This window comes from Panulirus ornatus, chromosome 56 (assembly GCF_036320965.1).
Source record: "Panulirus ornatus isolate Po-2019 chromosome 56, ASM3632096v1, whole genome shotgun sequence".
Lineage (NCBI taxonomy): Eukaryota > Metazoa > Arthropoda > Malacostraca > Decapoda > Palinuridae > Panulirus > Panulirus ornatus.
Genome location: NC_092279.1, coordinates 28,609,733 through 28,632,278, shown reverse-complemented (window position 1 = coordinate 28,632,278; position 22,546 = coordinate 28,609,733). Strand labels below are relative to the sequence as shown.

The window sequence follows — 22,546 nt, the reverse complement described above, 5'->3', positions numbered from 1 at the left end:
GCCTGACAGCCCCGCCCAGTGGCGGCTGGTATGTTATATTCTGGTTCCCTCTATCTGTACTCAGTCTTGACCATATAGTTATACGAAAGCGTTTGACACTGTATTTTCCGTTTCTGCGGCAGTGATGATGAGTGTGAGGAATGATGGAGTATTCAGACGGTCTGGTCATACCGGAAGGTGACAAGGTGACGGAAGGCTGGGGGTGTATGACAGCAGGTGAGGGAAGGCTGGGGGTGTATGAGAGCAGGTGAGGGAAGGCTGGGGGTGTATGAGAGCAGGTGAGGGAAGGCTGGGGGTGTATGACAGCAGGTGAGGGAAGGCTGGGGGTGTATGACGGCAGGTGAGGGAAGGCGGGGGGTATATGACGGCAGGTGAGGGAAGGCTGGGGGTGTATGATAGCACGTGAGGGAAGGCTGGGGGTGTATGAGAGCAGGTGAGGGAAGGCTGGGGGTGTATGAGAGCAGGTGAGGGAAGGCTGGAGGTGTATGCCAGCAGGTGAGGGAAGAGAAAGAAAATGAAGATGGTGTCATGAGAAGTGAAAGAAAAGGTAGATGTTCAGAACAAAGAGGGCGAGGTGAAGAAAGAAGAGCAAAGGGGGGAGGGGGGGATTGGTGAATTGAAGGAAAAGAAAGAAGGGTGTGCACCAAGAGGAACATTAATGTGAGGGAAAGATGATGGGATGAACACCAGCAGGACGATGAAGGAGAAGAAAGAGGAGATCGAGATAACTCTAAGAACAAGCATAGAGAAAAGAAAAAAGAAAAAAGGGGAGAGGAGGAGGGGAAGGGGAGGGGGAGACCTAAAGCGTGAGGCAAGAAAAGAATGACGAAGGAAACACCGTGATCAAAGCGAAAGCACAAGGGGGCGAGGCAGAGCGTAGGTTTTAAGATAATCTGCCGTGGTAAGAGGAGGCTGATGTTACGATAAACACCTGCATTACGGGTCACGTGAGACCTCACCTGTGTACACCTGCAGTGGAGAGTGATGTGGTGTACGGCCGTACACACTGAAGATGGTGAGGGATCTTACAGTGAAGTTGACGCTGGCGACCAGAATGACCCCCTCTGGCAGTTCACTGGCCCACAGCTCAGATAACCAACCGACCAAAACCTACAATATGTGGAAAAATATACAAATATTGTTAATGCAAACACGGCTGCTAGTTCAAGAGCCAAAAAAAAAGAGAAAGGGTTTATATACGTGGGAAATATTTTACCGAGTGTAGAATTATACATTCAGTGAAAAAATATATATATACATAAATACAGTGCACTGCGATGTACAACACACTTCATTAACTGTAAAAAAACATTTACAGTGAAACGGTACAGTTCACGAAGGTTGTTTGTGAGACGGGATGACCGGTTCTTATGCCTGGATGCTCAACTCCACTCTAGGGCTTTAACAAGGTGTCACAAAACGCGACTCATAAATCAAACGGCCACGACACAGGTCAGCGCCACGCTCATCATCGACCTCTTGACCCCTTGACCTCCCCCTCCAGACATCAATACTCCCTCTCTGACCCCGAGCCGAGTACATGACATCCCTGTAAGAAGCACAAGTTGTCTGGCAGAGTTGTCTGGCAGCGACGAACTTTGCAACGAACGGGCGCGGGGGTAACAAGGGAGGTGCAGCGTAGCCTGTTACACCCCGCACGGTGTGGGTCGTACGTGAACTACTGGAAGGTCGTACGTGAGCTACTGGTCGGTCGTGCGTGAACTACTGGTAGGTCGTACATGAACTACTGGTAGGTCGTACACGAACTACTAATAGGTCGTACGTGAACTACTGGTAGGTCGTGCGTGAACTACTGGTAGGTCGCACGTGAACTACTGGTGGGTCGTACGTGAACTACTGGTGGGTCTTACGTTAATTACTGGTAGGTCGTACGTGAACTACTGGTAGGTCGTACGTGAACTGCTGGTGGGTCGTACGTGAACTACTGGTAGGTCGTACGTGAACTACTGGTAGGTCGTACGTGAACTATTGGTGGGTCGTATGTGAACTACTGGTGGGTCGCACGTGAACTACTGGTGGGTCGTGCGTGAACTACTGGTGGGTCGTACATAAGCTACTGGTGGGTCGTACGTGAACTACTGGTAGCTCGCACGTGAACTACTGGTAGGTCGTACGTGAACTACTGGTGGGTCGCACGTGAACTACTGGTGGGTCGTACGTGAACTACTAGTAGGTCGCACATGAACTACTGGTGGGTCGTACGTAAACTACTGGTGGGTCTTACGTGAACTACTGGTGGGTCGTACGTGAACTACTGGTGGGTCGTACATGAACTACTGGAAGGTCGTACGTGAACTACTGGTAGGTCGTAAGTGTAATACTGATGGGTCGTACGTGAACTACTGGTAGGTCGTACGTGAACTACTGGTGGGTCGTACGTGAACTACTGGTGGGTCGCGCGTGAACTACTGGTGGGTCGTACATGAACTACTGGTGGGTCGTACGTGAACTACTAATGGGTCACACATGAACTACTGGTGAGTCGTACGTGAACTACTGGTGGGTCGTACGTGAACTACTGGTAGGTCGTACGTGAACTACTGGTAGGTCGTACGTGAGCTACTGGTGGGTCGTACGTGAACTGCTGGTAAGTCGTACGTGTACTACTGGTAAGTCGTACGTGTACTACTGGTAAGTCGTACGTGTACTACTGGTAGGTCGTACGTGTACTACTGGTAGGTCGTATTTACAATACTGGTAGGTCATACGAGAACTACCCGTTGGTCGTACATAAACGACTGATAACGCGTAACATTATCTCTGGAGCAGTGTAATAATATTGTTGTTTACAGATGAAAGTTTTGTTGACCATGAACGGACACCTGGACGCATCCGACACAACTGGGTCACACGGACCATAACACACGTGCTATCATGAAGTCATAACCACTTGACCACGACGGCACGATTCTCACGAACGACGGTACGTTCCCTGAGTACGTCTATATGACCCTTGGACAGGATGGTGTGGCCTTTGACCTGACCCCTACGGGTCAGGTCAAAGCTCAGGCAAACCTGCCCGAGGGACGTAGCGACGCGTCGTGCTGAAGAGTCGTACCGTCGTGTCCAAGAGTCGTAGTGTCGTTTTCAAGGGTAGTACCGTAGTGTCCAAGGGTCGTATCGTCGTGTTCAAGGGTCGTACCGTCATGTTGAAGAGTCGTATCGTCGTGTTCAAGGGTCGTACCGTAGTGTTCGAGTCGTATCGTCATGTTGAAGACTCGCACCGTCGTGTTCAAGGGTCGTACTGTCGTGTTCAAGAATTGTATCGTCGTGTTCAAGGGTCGTACCGTCATGTTCAAGTCGTATCGTCGTGCTGAAGAGTCGCATCGTCGTGTCCAAGGGTGGTACCGTCATGTTCAAGGGTCGTACCGTCGTGTTCAAGGGTCTTACCGTCGTGTTCAAGGGTCTTACCGACGTGTTCAAGGGTCGTACCGTGGGGATAATGGGCTTAAACCTCATCAAAGGACTTGTATGACATACGAGATTTACTGTAGTGGTGTGGACGCAGGAGACAATGGACGTGGGGCAATAGAGTACACCAGATGATCATACGGAAGACGATATACGTAAGCCAAGCTAGCTGCGATGGTGAGGCTCACTGGCACGAATATGATGAAGAGTGTGGGGAGCTCTGACGAGGAGGCCACCAGACCTTCCAGTCTACCAGACCCCAGACCCTCCAGTCTACCAGACCTTCCAGTCTACCAGACTACCAGATCTCCAGTCTACCAGACCTTCCAGTCTACCAGACTACCAGATCTTCCAGTCTACCAGACCTTCCAGTCTACCAGACTACCAGACCTTCCAGTCTACCAGACCACCAGATCTTCCAGTCTACCAGACTACCAGACTTTCCAATCTACCAGACACCAGACCTTCCAGTCTACCAGACCACCAGACCTACCAGGCTACCAGACCACTAGACCTTCCAGTCTACCAGACCACTAAACATTCCAGTCTACCAGACCACCAGACATTCCAGTCTACCAGACCACCAGACCTTCCAGTCTACCAGACCACTAAACATTCCAGTCTACCAGACCACCAGACATTCCAGTCTACCAGACCACCAGACCTTCCAGTCTATCAGACCACTAAACCTTCCAGTCTACCAGACCACCAGACCTTCCAGTCTACCAGACCACCAGACCTTCCAGTCTACCAGACCACCAGACCTTCCAGTCTATCAGACCACTAAACCTTCCAGTCTACCAGACCACCAGACCTTCCAGTCTACCAGACCACCAGACCTTCCAGTCTACCAGACCACTAAACCTTCCAGTCTACCAGACCACCAGACCTTCCAGTCTACCAGACCACCAGACCTTCCAGTCTATCAGACCACTAAACCTTCCAGTCTACCAGACCACCAGACCTTCCAGTCTACCAGACCACCAGACCTTCCAGTCTACCTGACCTTCCACTCTATCACCTCCAGTGAGGACCTCCCTCTGATGAACAAGCTGACTTACGAGCAGCTTCAGAGAGAGAGAGAGAGAGAGAGAGAGAGAGAGAGAGAGAGAGAGAGAGAGAGAGAGAGAGAGAGAGAGAGAGAGAGAGAGAGACCTTAGCATGAAGACACAACAGAGTCCTCTCTAGCCATAACAAATATTGTAAATACGATACAAGTAACAAATACAGAGAGAGAGAGAGAGAGAGAGAGAGAGAGAGAGAGAGAGAGAGAGACCTTAGCATGAAGACACAACAGAGTCCTCTTTAGCCATAACAAATATTGTAAATACGATACAAGTAACAAATACAGAGAGAGAGAGAGAGAGAGAGAGAGAGAGAGAGAGAGAGAGAGAGAGAGAGAGAGAGAGAGAGAGAGAGAGAGAGAGAGAGAGAGAATCCAGCCAGCAACAGCAGCAACAGGACAGACATGAGGGGTCACAACACAGCCATAACGGTGGGCGACACACGTATAGTATAAACAAAGAAGTCAGAGGTCGCGACTATGCAAATACAGCAACACCAACAGCTGCTGACGCCGTACAAACATATAAACAAAGGCAGCGACCTGGCTGTATGAATAAGGAGAGACTACAGTTGAGAGGATTCGCGGCACCCATGTCCTTCAGGCAGCCTCCGGGTCGTCCTCAACCCACCACCGGGCTTCACCACCTGCACTACCTGAGCCACGGGTCCGCCCGGCCGGGTGTGACCTACACCTGACGTGTCTTGTGAACTCACTGTACCCTCTGGTGTCAGACGTCCCTCCCCCCTCCCACGTCCTCCACACACACACACTTGTATGGCATGCCACCGTCTCACACCCAGCCAGAACACCAGGTAGTATACTACTCCAGACACACACACACACACACATGGAAGCATCCACAACCCTTCCCCCTCACCACACTGGCGCCTTACAGCTCAAGTGTAGACGTCAGGTTGTTGGTAAATGTTTCGTTAACTCCCAATAATCACTGTCACTTCCCTCACACGGGACGAGACACCAGGATTCCAACCGCACACTCGAGAGAAATCTCCTGTCCTGTATATATTTACTAGAATCTGAATCTACACATCAGTCCAGTCTATCTTTACTATCTCAACCACCTTCAACACGGTACCGCTGGACACGACGGCGAAAAACCCTTGAGTACGAAAGTACGACCCTTGGGCACGGCCCTTCCACACGAAGTTACGACCGTTGAACACAAGGGCACGACGACCCTTGAGGACGACGTTCGAACCTCTCGTTAACCCAGACTTCAGAGGTTCGTTCTCACGAGGAGCGGGAAGGGAGAGTGGCTGCACGTCGGGCCTTGGTTATGACAAGTCTGGCCCAGCCCTCGACCCAAGCTGGTACGGTCGTGCTCAAGGATCGCACCGTCGTGGTGGTGAAGGGGTTAAGCAGGCTATATCCACAGGCATAAATAACCTGAGGAGTGTCTGGCTGCCCAGATAAAGGTTAACAGATGAGACGCAAACTACCCTTAGATAAGGTTGGTGGCTGACACAGGCGTGTCACACACTGGCGTGGGAAGCATTACTACCGTACCACACGAGCTGGCTAACCCCTCCTCTCTCTCTCTCTCTCTCTCTCTCTCTCTCTCTCTCTCTCTCTCTCTCTCTCTCTCTCTCTCTCTGAATATAAACAATCGCGTAATTTCAAGACAATGACCTGAGTGGAACTTGTATGTGAACATATGCTGACAGAAATTTCGCGTCTTGAATAAAAAGCCACTCACGCCCAGACTCTCTCTCTCTCTCTCTCTCTCTCTCTCTCTCTCTCTCTCTCTCTCTCTCTGCGGTGAGGATCTGATTTGTGCAGCTGTCGGCGGCAAGTTTACAGTGCACCCCATGCTCATCCTTGTGAGCGGTAGCGCCAAAGGATTTACAGAGGTCTCAAAGGGTCACCGTCAGACCCCACGTGAACTGTTACAATACTGGTTCATTACAGAAGCTTACACTCTTCCACATCGTCAGTTGGTCGACTAGATGCAAGATCTAGATACCCTGTAGGAGTATCGGATATCTTCTTATCAACGATAAGGTGCTGGGTCATTTCTGGGCAGGGTTTGTCTGTACATAACCGGGCCATGTGACAGCCCTGTCTCATGGCAAGTTCCAGTCAATGGCACCTCATGTCATGCAGTAGGTACTAGTCGGGTCCATCCACACGATTCAAGCTCCATGATATATATATATATATATATATATATATATATATATATATATATATATATATATATATATACAGAGAGAGAGAGAGAGAGAGAGAGAGAGAGAGAGAGAGAGAGAGAGAGAGAGAGAGAGAGAGAGAGAGAGAGAGAGAGAGAGAGAGAGTGTATATATCGATGGACAGACAGATGCACATACACCATAGGTCGGCTTCGAACCCTGGGTAAGGGGGTCCGATACCTCGGCCACACGGAAGTTAAAAGCCATAGCCAGTGGTCACCCAGTGTTGCCTCGCTATGTCCATATATGAGCGGACGTCCTACCCAGGGTTCGAATCCGACCCGTGACGTATATACTAGCCTGACCTGGGTAAAACGGTACGACCACTGAGCACGACAGCAAGACCCTTCACCAAGACGGAGTGGCCTTTCCACGACCCGTTAAGGACGTCACCAGAGACCACATCATTATACCCGGGGGTCGTAGTGCTGTGGTCTTGGGGTCGTCATCCTGTGTTGTTGTTGTTGATGATGATGCTTTTGTTGTCAACAAGCTACGCATTCCATCAGGGAGGGAGTGGGCATCATCTACATACATCACCAGCGACTGGTGGTTCCCAGTAGTTACCTGATGGTGAGAAAAGCAACACCAACAACTACTACTACTACAACTACCCCTTGTCCTCCCTTGGTGTTTCTGGCTCTCAAAACAACAATAACCAGGAGATCACAACCTCTCCACCAAAGATTTCGGTTATGGAAGTCGGCTGCGTGGATATATGTGTATGCAGCAGCAGCAACAGCATCTGACTCCTCCTAGCTGTTAAGGACCACATAAGTACCGGACGTACAGATGGGCTGGAAACTATCATCTTTCAGCCCTGGAAGCCAAGAAGATATGAACCAGAACAAGACCAGAGACGCGCCACAATCATACGTGGACCATGAGAGCTAGGATGGGGGTAGGAAGCCATGGTGGTGTGAGTGGCAGAGTGAACTGCTACAACTTCAGTTCCTCACAGCTGTACATGAGGGAGCCACTACAGGAAGGAGTGAATTACGAAATAAAAAGAAAACATTCACTGTCGTCATACATTACTGAAAACAGTATGGGCACTTGAAAACATCTAACAAGATACAACAACAAAAAATGTATATATTACCAACATAAGAGACACAAATGCAAACACTAAACACGTAAAGACCTTCATAAAGACAGTGTAACACAAGAGTGATACTGAACACAGGAGAACTGTGAGCCTTGTGAGCTGTGTCGTGCCGAGGGCCAGGGGTCAAGGGTCAATACAATACCCACCACACACCACACTTCTTTACCTCAAACTATATTTTCTTCCCTCTTACCTTCCTCCCTGCGGACCACACACAGACACACACAGACACACACACACTGACACACACACACACACACACACACACACACACACACACACACACACACACACACACTATGGAAACATTTCTCACAAGTGTATACAGGAAAGTGTCTCATATGAACCAGCAGGTTGGTGAGCACACGAGGATGAAAGCGACTGATGACGTTATCTTCAGACATACTAACATGGATATCGAGATGACCGTGGACGATACATTAACTGAGAAAACCCATCACGTGAAGCTTAGGTCAGAACATGTGATGAACGTGGGAAAATAAGCAGCAATGGTCTAACCTGACTCAAAGGGCGTACACAATCATTTTAATTATACACATCCCATAAATGTCTTAAGATAACATACATTGGGAAACGGAGATCAGCGGCCGGGCAGCAGGGCATCGTGGTGGAAGCTTCTGCGAAATCTACAAGCAAGCAGTAGGAAAATGCGTACCTCCAACATCAAATATAGAGCAAAGGGTAAGAACGAACGAACGAACGAACGAACAAGAGAGAGAGAGAGAGAGAGAGAGAGAGAGAGAGAGAGAGAGAGAGAGAGAGAGGTTGGGTGGTTGGTTTGGTACAAGACGTCAAAAAGCGAAAGGGCTTAGCTTAGCGATGTGCCGCAGACTGTGAGGTTACTAGCGGCACCCGAGCCAGCAAGCAACGGACACGGATAAAGACAGCAAGAAACGACTACAGCTGAAACGAGGGACAACGAAAATCTTAAACGAATATCGTGGACGAGGCATGAGACACCCCAATACGTTTACTGCAAATTCATTAGGAGTAAATGGTCAGTACAGAGGCTATGGGATCCCAGAGGACGGAGTTCTACAGGAAGATGTTAAGATATACGAGTAACTGAATGACACGTTGGAAAATGTTTCCCCCACAGTGAAAGACACGACAGCCACAACACCGGTGAGGTGGTATGGCGGAGGAAGTCTTGGAAATCACTTGAAATGTGAAGTAGGAAGATACAGACACACAATACTGAAGAGTTCTGATCCAGTCTCTCCCTATGGGCTGAAGAGGTGGACAGATACACTAAAACTAATGTTCAAGTTGTCACTTAAAGATGGTGAAGTGCCGAGGTAGTGCAAGGCGGCACACGTCACACCTCACAATACGATTGTGGACGGAAGAACGCGCTGAACTAGAGACTGGTGTCCCTAAAGAGCATGATATACAAATTACTGAAACGATAATCAGATGATGCACGATGCCCAAGTGAGAAAAAAAACATGGTTTAAGGGAATAAAGGTCGTGTGTGACGAGCCTCCAAAGATTTCTAAGAGAAAGTGAGCTCTGTTTTAAACATGAGAGAAGGCTGGATGGTCTGTATGTAACTGGACATCCAGAGAGCATATGACACTGTACCACACAGGAGATTGGTAAAGACTTTAGATCTTCAGCAGGAATAAGGGGGAGATTGCAATGTACAGAAGATTACCTTGGTGAAAGGGAAAAAAAGGAAGCATGTCAGGGAAGCTGGCTTTGATTGGGTCCAGGTCACCAGCGGTGTGCCACAGGGTACTAGCTGGGACCAATACTCTTCTTGTGATCTATGTGACTACCTGGCCAGAGGGACTGGACTCCTACCTGAACATGTTTGCTGTAGATGCCATGGTCATGAGGGAAGAAATAAGCGAGAACTACATCTCCTTACACGGGTAGGTAGACAGACTTTAAAGTTGGTATGTTACATATTTGATGAAATTCAACCTGAGTGAATGTACAATAATGAAGATGGGACACATTGAATATCCATTGAATTGAATAACTATGAATATCATCTAACAAGAAATAAGCTGCAGGAATATGTGTTTAAATGGGCCTGGGAGTCAATATCAACCCTAAATTGTCGCCAGAGTTGCACATAGGAGAAGAGACAAAGTGTCTGGTGACACATGATAAATTAGCATTCAGTTATCCGGATAAGTAAATACTCAGCAAACTCTTCATTAGTACAAAACTAACATCATGTTCCTTCTCAAGTTTGGTCATCAAACTTTCAGAAGCAAAAAAAGAGCTAACAGAGAAGGTCCGAAGGAGTGACATAAAGATGGTACCAGAATTACGAGAGCCGAGTTACAGGCAATGGCTAGAAGCCTAAAAAGAATCTGCCTATCATGGAAGAGAAAAGAGCGAGGGGTGACCTGATCAAAACCTTTCAGTTCTTTTTCATCCCGCCTGATGACCTCGCACATTTTACAAGACATGTTTTTCACTCAAAAATTCGTAAATACTTTTCCTTGTCTTTTCTTTTTTCCCGTTTCATAATTCTCTCTCTATATTTCAATTAAGGCCCGGCCTTGATGGGGACTTCTGTCCGTGACTGGAACTTCCAACATAGAAAAAAAACAAACAAGTAAATTGAATGAACTAAACCGAGTTATATGAGACAGTGAATGTGGACGGTACAATGAAACTGAAAACTATGTCAGATTGTAGAGGAATTTCAAGAGTGATGGGGTCCCACGAGTGCCCAGCCCCTTCCCTCCTCCCGTACAGTACAAATAAGTAATTAAGCAAGATGGGGGGACGTAGGAGGGCAGAACTCCCTCCCCGTACCGTACAAACACGTAATTACGAATACATCAGTACACACACACACAAGGAGACTCTGACTTTTCTGTCCACCTTATCGGTCTGTTGTGTGTGTGCCCAAGTCTCCATAATTACCACTTGGAGAAAATCTGGTAAACTTTAAGATTTTAAACCACTTTACTGTAAATTTACCTGTCATGAAAATTATGATGGATAACACAGGTCTACTGCGTTTCTAGGAAGATTATATATATATATATATATATATATATATATATATATATATATATATATATATATATATATATATCTTTTTTTTTCAAACAAGTGAGTCTCTTGGGGGTATTATGTGGACTTAATCAAGTTATTAGGCATTCTGAAATAAAAAATGTTCACGATTTTATCATTATCACTGTTATTATCAATATCAATATCATTATTATATAATTAGTATTAATTATATCATCATTACTATTATTATCATTATTATCTTTATATATAATTATTATTGTTCTCAGTAATGCCCTACAGACTCTCTTATGGGGCATTTTACGTTCTAAGCTGAGCTTCACACGAAGGAAGGGTAAGGCGGGCTCCTTTTGTGGCGAGAAAGACCCCCCCCTCACGAGAGTGTACACTTCGTGTGTTAACGATGATACAGCATCTACGATTATCCCAGTTGCCAGGAAAGAATCCTGGTATTACCCAGGACCTCTTCCTAGCTGCAGCATCCTGCAGACCAAGGCTGCGCTACTTCCAGTAGCAGGAGAATCCAGGCTCCCTTGGAGTAAAAGGTTCTTCGATGAGATTGTACTCCCAGTGACAAAACCTCGCTAAAGGTGAACTTTCACTCACCGTGCAACCTCTTGTACGTGAAGTCCGGCAACATCTCTCTCTCTCTCTCTCTCTCTCTCTCTCTCTCTCTCTCTATATATATATATATATATATATATATATATATATATATATATATATATATATATATCCTTAAGGATTTCTGCAATGTAAACAAGAGGACATGAAGTACCGTACAAACAGGCTGTGGAAGCTCCATAAATCTTTGCCCCACACTTTACGAGCGAGTGTCGTACCCTCATTGAGCAGCATTACGCTGCAATCGCCTCTGGCGAATGTTATGAGGTTATTGTGTACTGGCGAACCTACTCCAGCCTAGACAAATATATACTCTTACCTCTTAAATGATTGTTAATCCATCCTGATTTTTCCTAAAAGCCATCAAATAAAAAATCAGTAACGTTTCTAAGACAAAATTAATACAAGAATAACGAGACTAAAGCAGTAAATACCTGGATTAAAAACAAATATGTTTGTTGTCAAACGTTTCCTGACGCACAGTGACATGCGCCAGAAAATGTTCGCGCCTCCAGCAGCGATGACAATGATAACAAACAACTTTCACAAGCCTGAGCCTTGCCACGGGTGGGTTTGGAGCCATGACGCACACTGCCATCCGGGACACACACTGCCACACTGCTCTCTCACACACACACACACACACACACACACATGGAGAGAATGAGTGAGGAAAGATTGACAAAGAAGACAGAGAGATCAAATTGGAGGTGAAAGGACGGAGAAGATTTTGAGTGATCAGGGCCTGAACATGCAGGAGGGTGAAAGACGTGCAAGGAATAGATTGAATTGGAACGATGTGGTATACCGGGGTCGACATTCTGTTAATGGATTGAACCAGGGCAAGTGAAGCGTCTGGGGTAAACCATGGAAAGTTTTGTGGGGCCTGGATGTGGATAGGGAGCTGTGATTTCGGTGCATTATACATGACAGCTAGAGACTGAGTGTGAACGATTGTGGCCTTTGTTGTCTGTTTTCCTGGCGCTACCTCGCTGAAGCGGGGGGTAGCGATGCTATTTCCTCTTGCGGCGGGGTAGCGACAGAAATGGGTGAAGGTAAGCAAGTATGAATATGTACATGTGCATATATGTATATGTCTGTGTATGTGTACGTATATGTATGTATATGCGCGTGTATGGCCCATTCCTCGTCTGTTTCCTGGCGCTAACTCGCTGACGCGGGAAACAGCTTTTAAGTATAAAAATTCATATATATATATATATATATATATATATATATATATATATATATATATATATATATATATATATATATATATTAATATATATATATATATATATATATATATATATATTAATATATATATTAATATATATATATATATATATATATATATATATATATATATATATATATATATATATATATATATATATATATATATATATGCAGATAGCCTTAATCTTAAGGAACAGTGTACATGGGACACATTCATAAGTAGTCCCCTTCAGAGCAATCTCCTCGCTGATAATATTCAAGCGACCCGTCGTTTCTGCCACCATTGAAAGCGACGCTGGGAGTCTTCAACTGTGAACCGAACCAGTCCCACTCTCCCATTATCATGGACGTTGGAAGGCCATCAAATTGTGTACCTTTCAACTTCATTTTGATTTTTAGAAACACAAAACAAGTGACATGGGGCGAAGTCAGGTGAATATAGGGGGTGTGGTATTCATATATTCTTTTTTTCTCTTTTGCCCAAAAATCTTGAACAGCTACAGCGGTGTGTGGAGGAGGATCGTCCTGGTGCAGAAACCACGTACCATTTTCAAACAGGTAGTGTCGGTGTCTCCTAACTTTATCTAACAATCGAACCTAAACCTCTTTATGAAACACCTGAACCATCATCATCACACCGTAGTCCTCTACTGCCATCTCAAATAGACAACGATTTTGTCAACCTCAAGATACCAATATATATATATATATATATATATATATATATATATATATATATATATATATATATATATATATTTCATACCATTCGCCATTTCCCGCGTTAGCGAGGTAGCGCTAAGAACAGAGGACTGGGCCTTTGAGGGAATATCCTCACCTGGCCCCCTTCTCTGTTCCTTCTTTTGGAATTTAAAAAAAAAAAACGAGAGGGGAGGATTTCCAGCCCCCCGCTCCCTCCCCTTTTAGTCGCCTTGTGCGACACGCAGGGAATACGTGGGAAGTATTCTTTTTCCCCTATCCCCAGGGACATATATATATATATATATATATATATATATATATATATATATATATATATATATATATATATATATACAGTGTGTGTGTGTGTGTGTGTGTGTGTGTGTGTGTGTGTGTGACAGGACCCCTCTTTAATAAACAGTCCCAGTGTTACCCTCATCCCCCGGGGTCCTGCACCTCCTATGGAGCAAAATGTCCTTTCGACGAGCCCCCCCGCCCAAGGTGAGACACATTTCTGCTACAAATAAGATAAAGTTGAACCCACTTAGTACGGGCGAACATGTAACCCAAACATGTTAAGAGAAACTGTCGTTATTATCATCATTATCATTATCACAATTATCATTACGGGTAATTAGTAATTATTTCCCAGCCAGTCGCAGGCAAGCCACTGTAATGCAGCCGCCGGTGTGTGTGTGTGTGTGTGTGTGTGTGTGTGACGGACCCCCGGTCTCTGCCACAGTCATGCACAAAACAAGTCCAACCATCCCGAACTCACACCGGTAAACAAACAACCAGGATAAAATTAGATGGCTCCCAGGGACCAAATTACGTCAAAAAGCCGTAGTCAAGTGACAAATGACTCCGACATGGCCCAACCTCCTGAACGATCCCCAGTGAAACATCTGCACGATACCTGCTGGAAACCTGGAAGCCATACTACGATACACAGGCTTTTCAATACGAGTCAATGGGAACCACAAAACACTAAGGTGATTAATACATTTCTTTCTCGAACAATAATTGTGATGAATATCTTTACCCCTCTATAAATATCCACCAATGACATCTAACCTGTGTCCCCCCCCCCCCATTTTTTTTTGATGGCTATTTTCAACTCTTCATTACCAGCCGGTCGATCAATGACAATTATCTGACCGTCCACCCACCCTCCTCCCACACCCCCTTCCTCCTCCTCCTCCTCCCTCCAGCCACCCCCTAATCACCCATCATCTCCCTCCCGGTCTGATCGTCCACTCTCCCTCCCTCCCTTCACCCGACAATTGAGAGGAGTAAATAAATTATTGAAATTCCTGGAAATTACCAACACATCCTGTAGCAACACTGATCTATACAGTACTATATACACTAATCCAACCACGCTCTGGCCCTCTCTACACCCACATACAATACAAGCATCTCATATATATATATATATATATATATATATATATATATATATATATATATATATATACCAACGTTTCTAATCTCACTATCTACAATAGTGTACATATTGATCTTTTTACACACACACGCACACACACACACACACGCACACGCAGGCGTTACCGGACTCTTCCTTCTCGTGGATACACCGAGAGTGAAAGGTCATCGCGCGCGGGCAAGGCTGTGTCATCGCTCCGACCATAGACAGGGAGCGAGTACAGACAAGTGTCGTCGATGAACTTTTCATTCCAAAAGACTCCATCATTACCCTGCTCCTGGAAGTAGCGCAGCCTCAGGAGCTCTTGGGAAAGTGGTTCTGGAAAGAGGTCCTGGAACACACACACACACACACACACACACGAGGGACCCGTTAGAACAGCCTCAAAAGGAAGAGATAACAGCCGGGCCGGTAGTCAGGCAGTTGCTGGTCCGGCACTCCCACACAGGCCCCTGAGATTCGACCCGAGTGACAGCATTAACCACTCCACACTAGCCAGAGTGTGTGTGTGCGTGTGTGTGTGTGTCCTTTTCTTTCCAACTGGGACGGACACAAGTATAATGATCACGTTGCATAAATGTAACGCATACTTTGCAGTCATCACACGTCGTAATATTGGCCAGGACCACATCTACGTTGCCACAAGCGACTGCTAAACAGGCGGGCCACACAGCAGGACCCAGCCCCGGAAATATGTCAGGAGGGACGTGAGGAAGCATTACTTCTGCACCAGAGTTGTGGACGAGTGGAACACACGGACACAAAGCAATGGCAAAGGAATACGCACAGCAACAGACCAATGGCTCCTTTTCGGTGCTTGTTCGCCGCTGAAGAACAGAGTGGAAGCCTAGAGATTAGCGTGGTGAGGGAGGGGAAAGAAAACAGATGACTTGGGGAAACACCTCGAACCTTTCTATGTAGTGGTGGAAACGACAGTAACTGTCTCTGTCGTGGCCCTGAAGTGAAGTGATTTGTCGAGTCTCTTCTGCAACATATATATATGGCGTTACACTTTCAACTACTCTTACTAGTACACCACCGATCTGGATGGTAAGGTAGGGGGAAGAGAGATAAAACTGTCATAAAGAACAAGTCCTGGCTAAGAGTGTGTAACCATTACTACGGGTTGGTGGTACCGCACGAATCCAGTCTTGAACAGCCGCTAAGATTGAGATCATCAAAGCGTCTGATAATTCCACAGCCCTGTACCATCATGTCGCATCTCATAACCTCCTCTCTAACTTATCTTCGTGTAAAGTTGTCGAGCCGGCTGAGAGATATTCAACTTGTTCCTCAGTTCGACTCATCAACTTGGTAGCTCTCCGCTCTAACTCAACTCTTTTTTTTTTAAAGTTGATCAAAAATCAATACAATATTCCGGGCACGGACGCACCAGTGAACTATAAAGAGCGAGAATCAGTTCCTTGAAGTCGAACGACCTATTAATGAAAGCTAAATTTTTTTTTTCGTCAAAAGCTAAATTTTTTTCTTCAGATTCTGTAAGCTGGTGACCTGCCTGAAAGTCACTGGAGATCATTACACTTATCTTTTCCCTCCTCACTTACGTACGTTCCGTCGTTCAACAGAAATCATGCCGTAGTGTCTGCGTTTTCGTTCATATTATCGATGCGTCAAACTATGCAATCACAGAAGCTAAAATTCCTGTGCGATCTGTCTACGTCAGCTTGTAGAAGCGGGCATTCTAACTTCTGCTGGAGCATTTATTCTCCATCTTAGTGTCGTCTTCATCCTTACATCTTGGCACCGCATCCCATCATAAATGTCACTGATAAAAACACGACGGAACCGGTCGCTACAGTGATCCCTGTGGCACACCACTTGTTACGTCTGACCAATCCGAGGCTTGAACACTAATACTCTACTTACTGCCAGCAAAGACCAACTACACAATGTGACAACATGTTCTAGTACTCTCTGATGCAGCACATTATGATCGATCGCATTTTACAAATAAAAATACAGAGATGACATCAACCACTCTATCTATACATGTTGATCACATCCTAGACCAAGCATTTTGGTCCCACATGAACGACTCTGTCGAGAACCAAACTCCGAATCGGTGACAAGGTGGTGATCCTCTAAGTGATTTACGGGGTTTGCATCAGGGTATGGCACGATGGGGTAAACAGTACCGGAACATTCACGTATGTGCGTCAAATACATAGTGGGGGTGAGAGACGGGATTGCAAAGGGTACAATGTTCCCTTCCCTCACATTCAAACACAGGTAATCACGTATCACAGAGGTCAAGACGTGAAACAATGTATACACTGCAATAATCATAATAATTATCATTTATGTACATCTAGCATAGGCAATACCAACTCTTTTTTCACCTCAAGGTACATTTTTTCACTTGAGGCATGACATCAAATACATATATATATATATATATATATATATATATATATATATATATATATATATATTTTTTTTTTTTATCATACTTTGTCGCTGTCTCCCGCGTTTGCGAGGTAGCGCAAGGAAACAGACGAAAGAAATGGCCCAACCCCCCCCCCCATACACATGTATATACATACATCCACACACGCAAATATACATACCTACACAGCTTTCCATGGTTTACCCCAGACGCTTCACATGCCTTGATTCAATCCACTGACAGCACGTCAACCCCGGTATACCACATCGCTCCAATTCACTCTAGTCCTTGCCCTCCTTTCACCCTCCTGCATATTCAGGCCCCGATCACACAAAATCTTTTTCACTCCATCTTTCCACCTCCAATCTGGTCTCCCTCTTCTCCTCGTTCCCTCCACCTCCGACACATATATCCTCTTGGTCAATCTTTCCTCACTCATTCTCTCCATGTGCCCAAACCACTTCAAAACACCCTCTTCTGCTCTCTCAACCACGCTCTTTTTATTTCCACACATCTCTCTTACCCTTACGTTACTCACTCGATCAAACCACCTCACACCACACATTGTCCTCAAACATCTCATTTCCAGCACATCCATCCTCCTGCGCACAACTCTATCCATAGCCCACGCCTCGCAACCATACAACATTGTTGGAACCACTATTCCTTCAAACATACCCATTTTTGCTTTCCGAGATAATGTTCTCGACTTCCACACATTCTTCAAGGCCCCCAGAATTTTCGCCCCCTCCCCCACCCTATGATCCACTTCCGCTTCCATGGTTCCATCCGCTGCCAGATCCACTCCCAGATATCTAAAACACTTCACTTCCTCCAGTTTTTCTCCATTCAAACTCACCTCCCAATTGACTTGACCCTCAACCCTACTGTACCTAATAACCTTGCTCTTATTCACATTTACTCTTAACTTTCTTCTTCCACACACTTTACCAAACTCAGTCACCAGCTTCTGCAGTTTCTCACATGAATCAGCCACCAGCGCTGTATCATCAGCGAACAACAACTGACTCACTTCCCAAGCTCTCTCATCCCCAACAGACTTCATACTTGCCCCTCTTTCCAAAACTCTTGCATTTACCTCCCTAACAACCCCATCCATAAACAAATCAAACAACCATGGAGACATCACACACCCCTGCCGCAAACCTACATTCACTGAGAACCAATCACTTTCCTCTCTTCCTACACGTACACATGCCTTACATCCTCGATAAAAACTTTTCACTGCTTCTAACAACTTTCCTCCCACACCATATATTCTTAATACCTTCCACAGAGCATCTCTATCAACTCTATCATATGCCTTCTCCAGATCCATAAATGCTACATACAAATCCATTTGCTTTTCTAAGTATTTCTCACATACATTCTTCAAAGCAAACACCTGATCCACACATCCTCTACCACTTCTGAAACCACACTGCTCTTCCCCAATCTGATGCTCTGTACATGCCTTCACCCTCTCAATCAATACCCTCCCATATAATTTACCAGGAATACTCAACAAACTTATACCTCTGTAATTTGAGCACTCACTCTTATCCCCTTTGCCTTTGTACAATGGCACTATGCACGCATTCCGCCAATCCTCAGGCACCTCACCATGAGTCATACATACATTAAATAACCTTACCAACCAGTCAACAATACAGTCACCCCCTTTTTTAATAAATTCCACTGCAATACCATCCAAACCTGCTGCCTTGCCGGCTTTCATCTTCCGCAAAGCTTTCACTACCTCTTCTCTGTTTACCAAATCATTTTCCCTAACCCTCTCACTTTGCACACCACCTCGACCAAAACACCCTATATCTGCCACTCTATCATCAAACACATTCAACAAACCTTCAAAATACTCACTCCATCTCCTTCTCACATCACCACTACTTGTTATCACCTTCCCATTTGCGCCCTTCATTGAAGTTCCCATTTGCTCCCTTGTCTTACGCACTTTATTTACCTCCTTCCAGAACATCTTTTTATTCTCCCTAAAATTTAATGATACTCTCTCACCCCAACTCTCATTTGCCCTTTTTTTTCACCTCTTGCACCTTTCTCTTGACCTCCTGTCTCTTTCTTTTATACATCTCCCACTCAATTGCATTTTTTCCCTGCAAAAATCGTCCAAATGCCTCTCTCTTCTCTTTCACTAATACTCTTACTTCTTCATCCCACCACTCACTACCCTTTCTAATCAACCCACCTCCCACTCTTCTCATGCCACAAGCATCTTTTGCGCAATCCATCACTGATTCCCTAAATACATCCCATTCCTCCTCCACTCCCCTTACTTCCATTGTTCTCACTTTTTCCATTCTGTACTCAGTCTCTCCTGGTACTTCCTCACACAGGTCTCCTTCCCAAGCTCACTTACTCTCACCACCCTCTTCACCCCAACATTCACTCTTCTTTTCTGAAAACCCATACAAATCTTCACCTTAGCCTCCACAAGATAATGATCAGACATCCCTCCAGTTGCACCTCTCAGCACATTAACATCCAAAAGTCTCTCTTTCGCACGCCTGTCAATTAACACGTAATCCAATAACGCTCTCTGGCCATCTCTCCTACTTACATAAGTATACTTATGTATATCTCGCTTTTTAAACCAGGTATTCCCAATCATCAGTCCTTTTTCAGCACATAAATCTACAAGCTCTTCACCATTTCCATTTACAACACTGAACACCCCATGTATACCAATTATTCCCTCAACTGCCACATTACTCACCTTTGCATTCAAATCACCCATCACTATAACCCGGTCTCGTGCATCAAAACCACTAACACACTCATTCAGCTGCTCCCAAAACACTTGCCTCTCATGATCTTTCTTCTCATGCCCGGGTGCATATGCACCAATAATCACCCACCTCTCTCCATCAACTTTCAGTTTTACCCATATTAATCGAGAATTTACTTTCTTACATTCTATCACATACTCCCACAACTCCTGTTTCAGGAGTATTGCTACTCCTTCCCTTGCTCTTGTCCTCTCACTAACCCCTGACTTTACTCCCCAGACATTCCCAAACCACTCTTCCCCTTTACCCTTGAGCTTCGTTTCACTCAGAGCCAAAACATCCAGGTTCCTTTCCTCAAACATACTACCTATCTCTCCTTTTTTCACATCTTGGTTACATCCACACACATTTAGGCACCCCACTCTGAGCCTTCGAGGAGGATGAGCACTCCCCGCGTGACTCCTTCTTCTGTTTCCCATTTTAGAAAGTTAATACAAGGAGGGGAGGATTTCTGGCCCCCCGCTCCCGTCCCCTCCAGTCGCTTTCTACGACACGCGAGGAATACGTGGGAAGTATTCTTTCACCCCTATCCCCAGGGATAATATACATATATATATACATATACACATACACACACATACACATACATACGCACATATACACACACACACACATACATATATATACATATGAAAAATGTAAGAAACAATTTAGAAAACTGAAACTTCTAGCTTGAAATGAATGAAAAAATGAAACATGAATCTTTCATATACAATACAAATGTGTACATAAAAATATGATGCCTTTTAAGATACTTTGTAAAAAAAATCTTTTTTTACTTTAGAATATCAAGTGAATACTCCATCAGCAGCTGCTGTCATTTTGAGCCCTCCAAGTGTGTACAGCAGATATTCCTTATTGGCCTCGTCACCCTCATTTTCCACCCAAAGCTTCAGGAGAAATGCAACTTGGCTCTCCACGCTATCCTCCTTCTCTGCTTTATCTTTCTCAATAAAATCAATCTCATCATTTTTGAATCCAAGCTTTTTGAAGAGAAGTTTCCATCTGTCTTTTCCCAGTTTGTCTAAGTTTTTGGCGAGGGCCCTCTGCTCCTCCTCAGTGATGGCTTTAATCTCAGGTCGCTCCTCATCTCCTCCATCCTCCTCCATATCCTTCACCTCACCTATATATATATATATATATATATATATATATATATATATATATATATATATATATATATATATATATATATATATATATATTCTTTTTTCCTCATACATATTCGCCGTTTCCCGCGTTAGTGAGGTAGCCTTACGAACAGAGAACTGAGCCTTAGAGGGGATATCCTCACTTGGCCCCCTTCTCTGTTCCTTCTCTAAGAAAATTAAAAACGATTGGGGGAGGATTTCCAGCCCCTCGCTCCCTCCCCATTCAGTCGCCTTCTACGACACGCAGGGAATACTTGGGAAGTATTCTTTCTCCCCTATCCCCAGGGATAATATATATATATATATATATATATATATATATATATATATATATATATATATATATATATATATATAAACACATCACAATAAATTCATATAAATATATAAACACATACATGCATACACCGTTAACTCACCTAACTATATGAATGTCAAGGTACTCACCTGTGTATACATCATCACAACCCAGCATAAAACATTGCCACCACTGCACACACTCCTACAATCACCACATTGCAGTCATAACAATATATACATCACTACACACAACGATGTAGTCAACCCCACTGTATTCAAACTGTATTTTGGTATTCCTACCAAAAAAAACACCTACAACTTTAAGTTGCATGTGAAAACTTTTATCTCCATACATACATACATACCTCCATACATCAATACATACATACATACATACGTACGTACAACACTGTTGCGATAATCCATTTCCTTGATGCGTGGTTGCCACCCTGTGTTCTCGTCTGTGCAGCCAGGCTGTCACATTTGAGTTACCTCACCTCACCTCACCCCTACCACCAACACCACGGTGGCTACTAAACTCTCCCTCACCAACCCTCTCTGTTGTATCTTTGCTCCCTATCTTCCTCGAACACGCGCTTCTATCTCCCTGTCTCTCGCCTCCTCTGACTGACTACAAAGTAGACATATCAACCCACATCTCTCTATCCGTCACCAACATACTGCATCCCTCTCTCTCAAGTCATATATATATATATATATATATATATATATATATATATATATATATATATATATATATATATATATATATAAAACCCTGATGATGGTGTATCATCCACTAACCCTGATGAAAGAGAGCCATCTACCCTCACCACGGACTGCCTCAACTGTTCAATCCGAAACCATCCATTTATAAATGTTCAACTGAGTGTTCAACTTTACTCTTTGATCCTGGCCTGCTCTCTCTCTCTCTCTCTCTCTCTCTCTCTCTCTCTCTCTCTCTCTCTCTCTCTCTCTGCATAATGTAATGCTACACCTCGCCTCTTTGTT

The 22,546-nt window shown here is 44.8% G+C and overlaps 1 protein-coding gene across 1 annotated transcript in view; it reads right to left on the bottom strand.

Annotated features, from left to right (window-relative positions):
- Positions 1-22,546, bottom strand: part of LOC139766043 (muscleblind-like protein 1) — a 1,286,706-nt gene that overhangs the window by 893,784 nt on the left and 370,376 nt on the right. Inside the window, exon 3 of the mRNA XM_071694170.1 lies at positions 960-1,110. The gene's annotated coding sequence lies outside the window, so the exon portion shown is untranslated. The remainder of the gene's footprint in view (positions 1-959; positions 1,111-22,546) is intronic.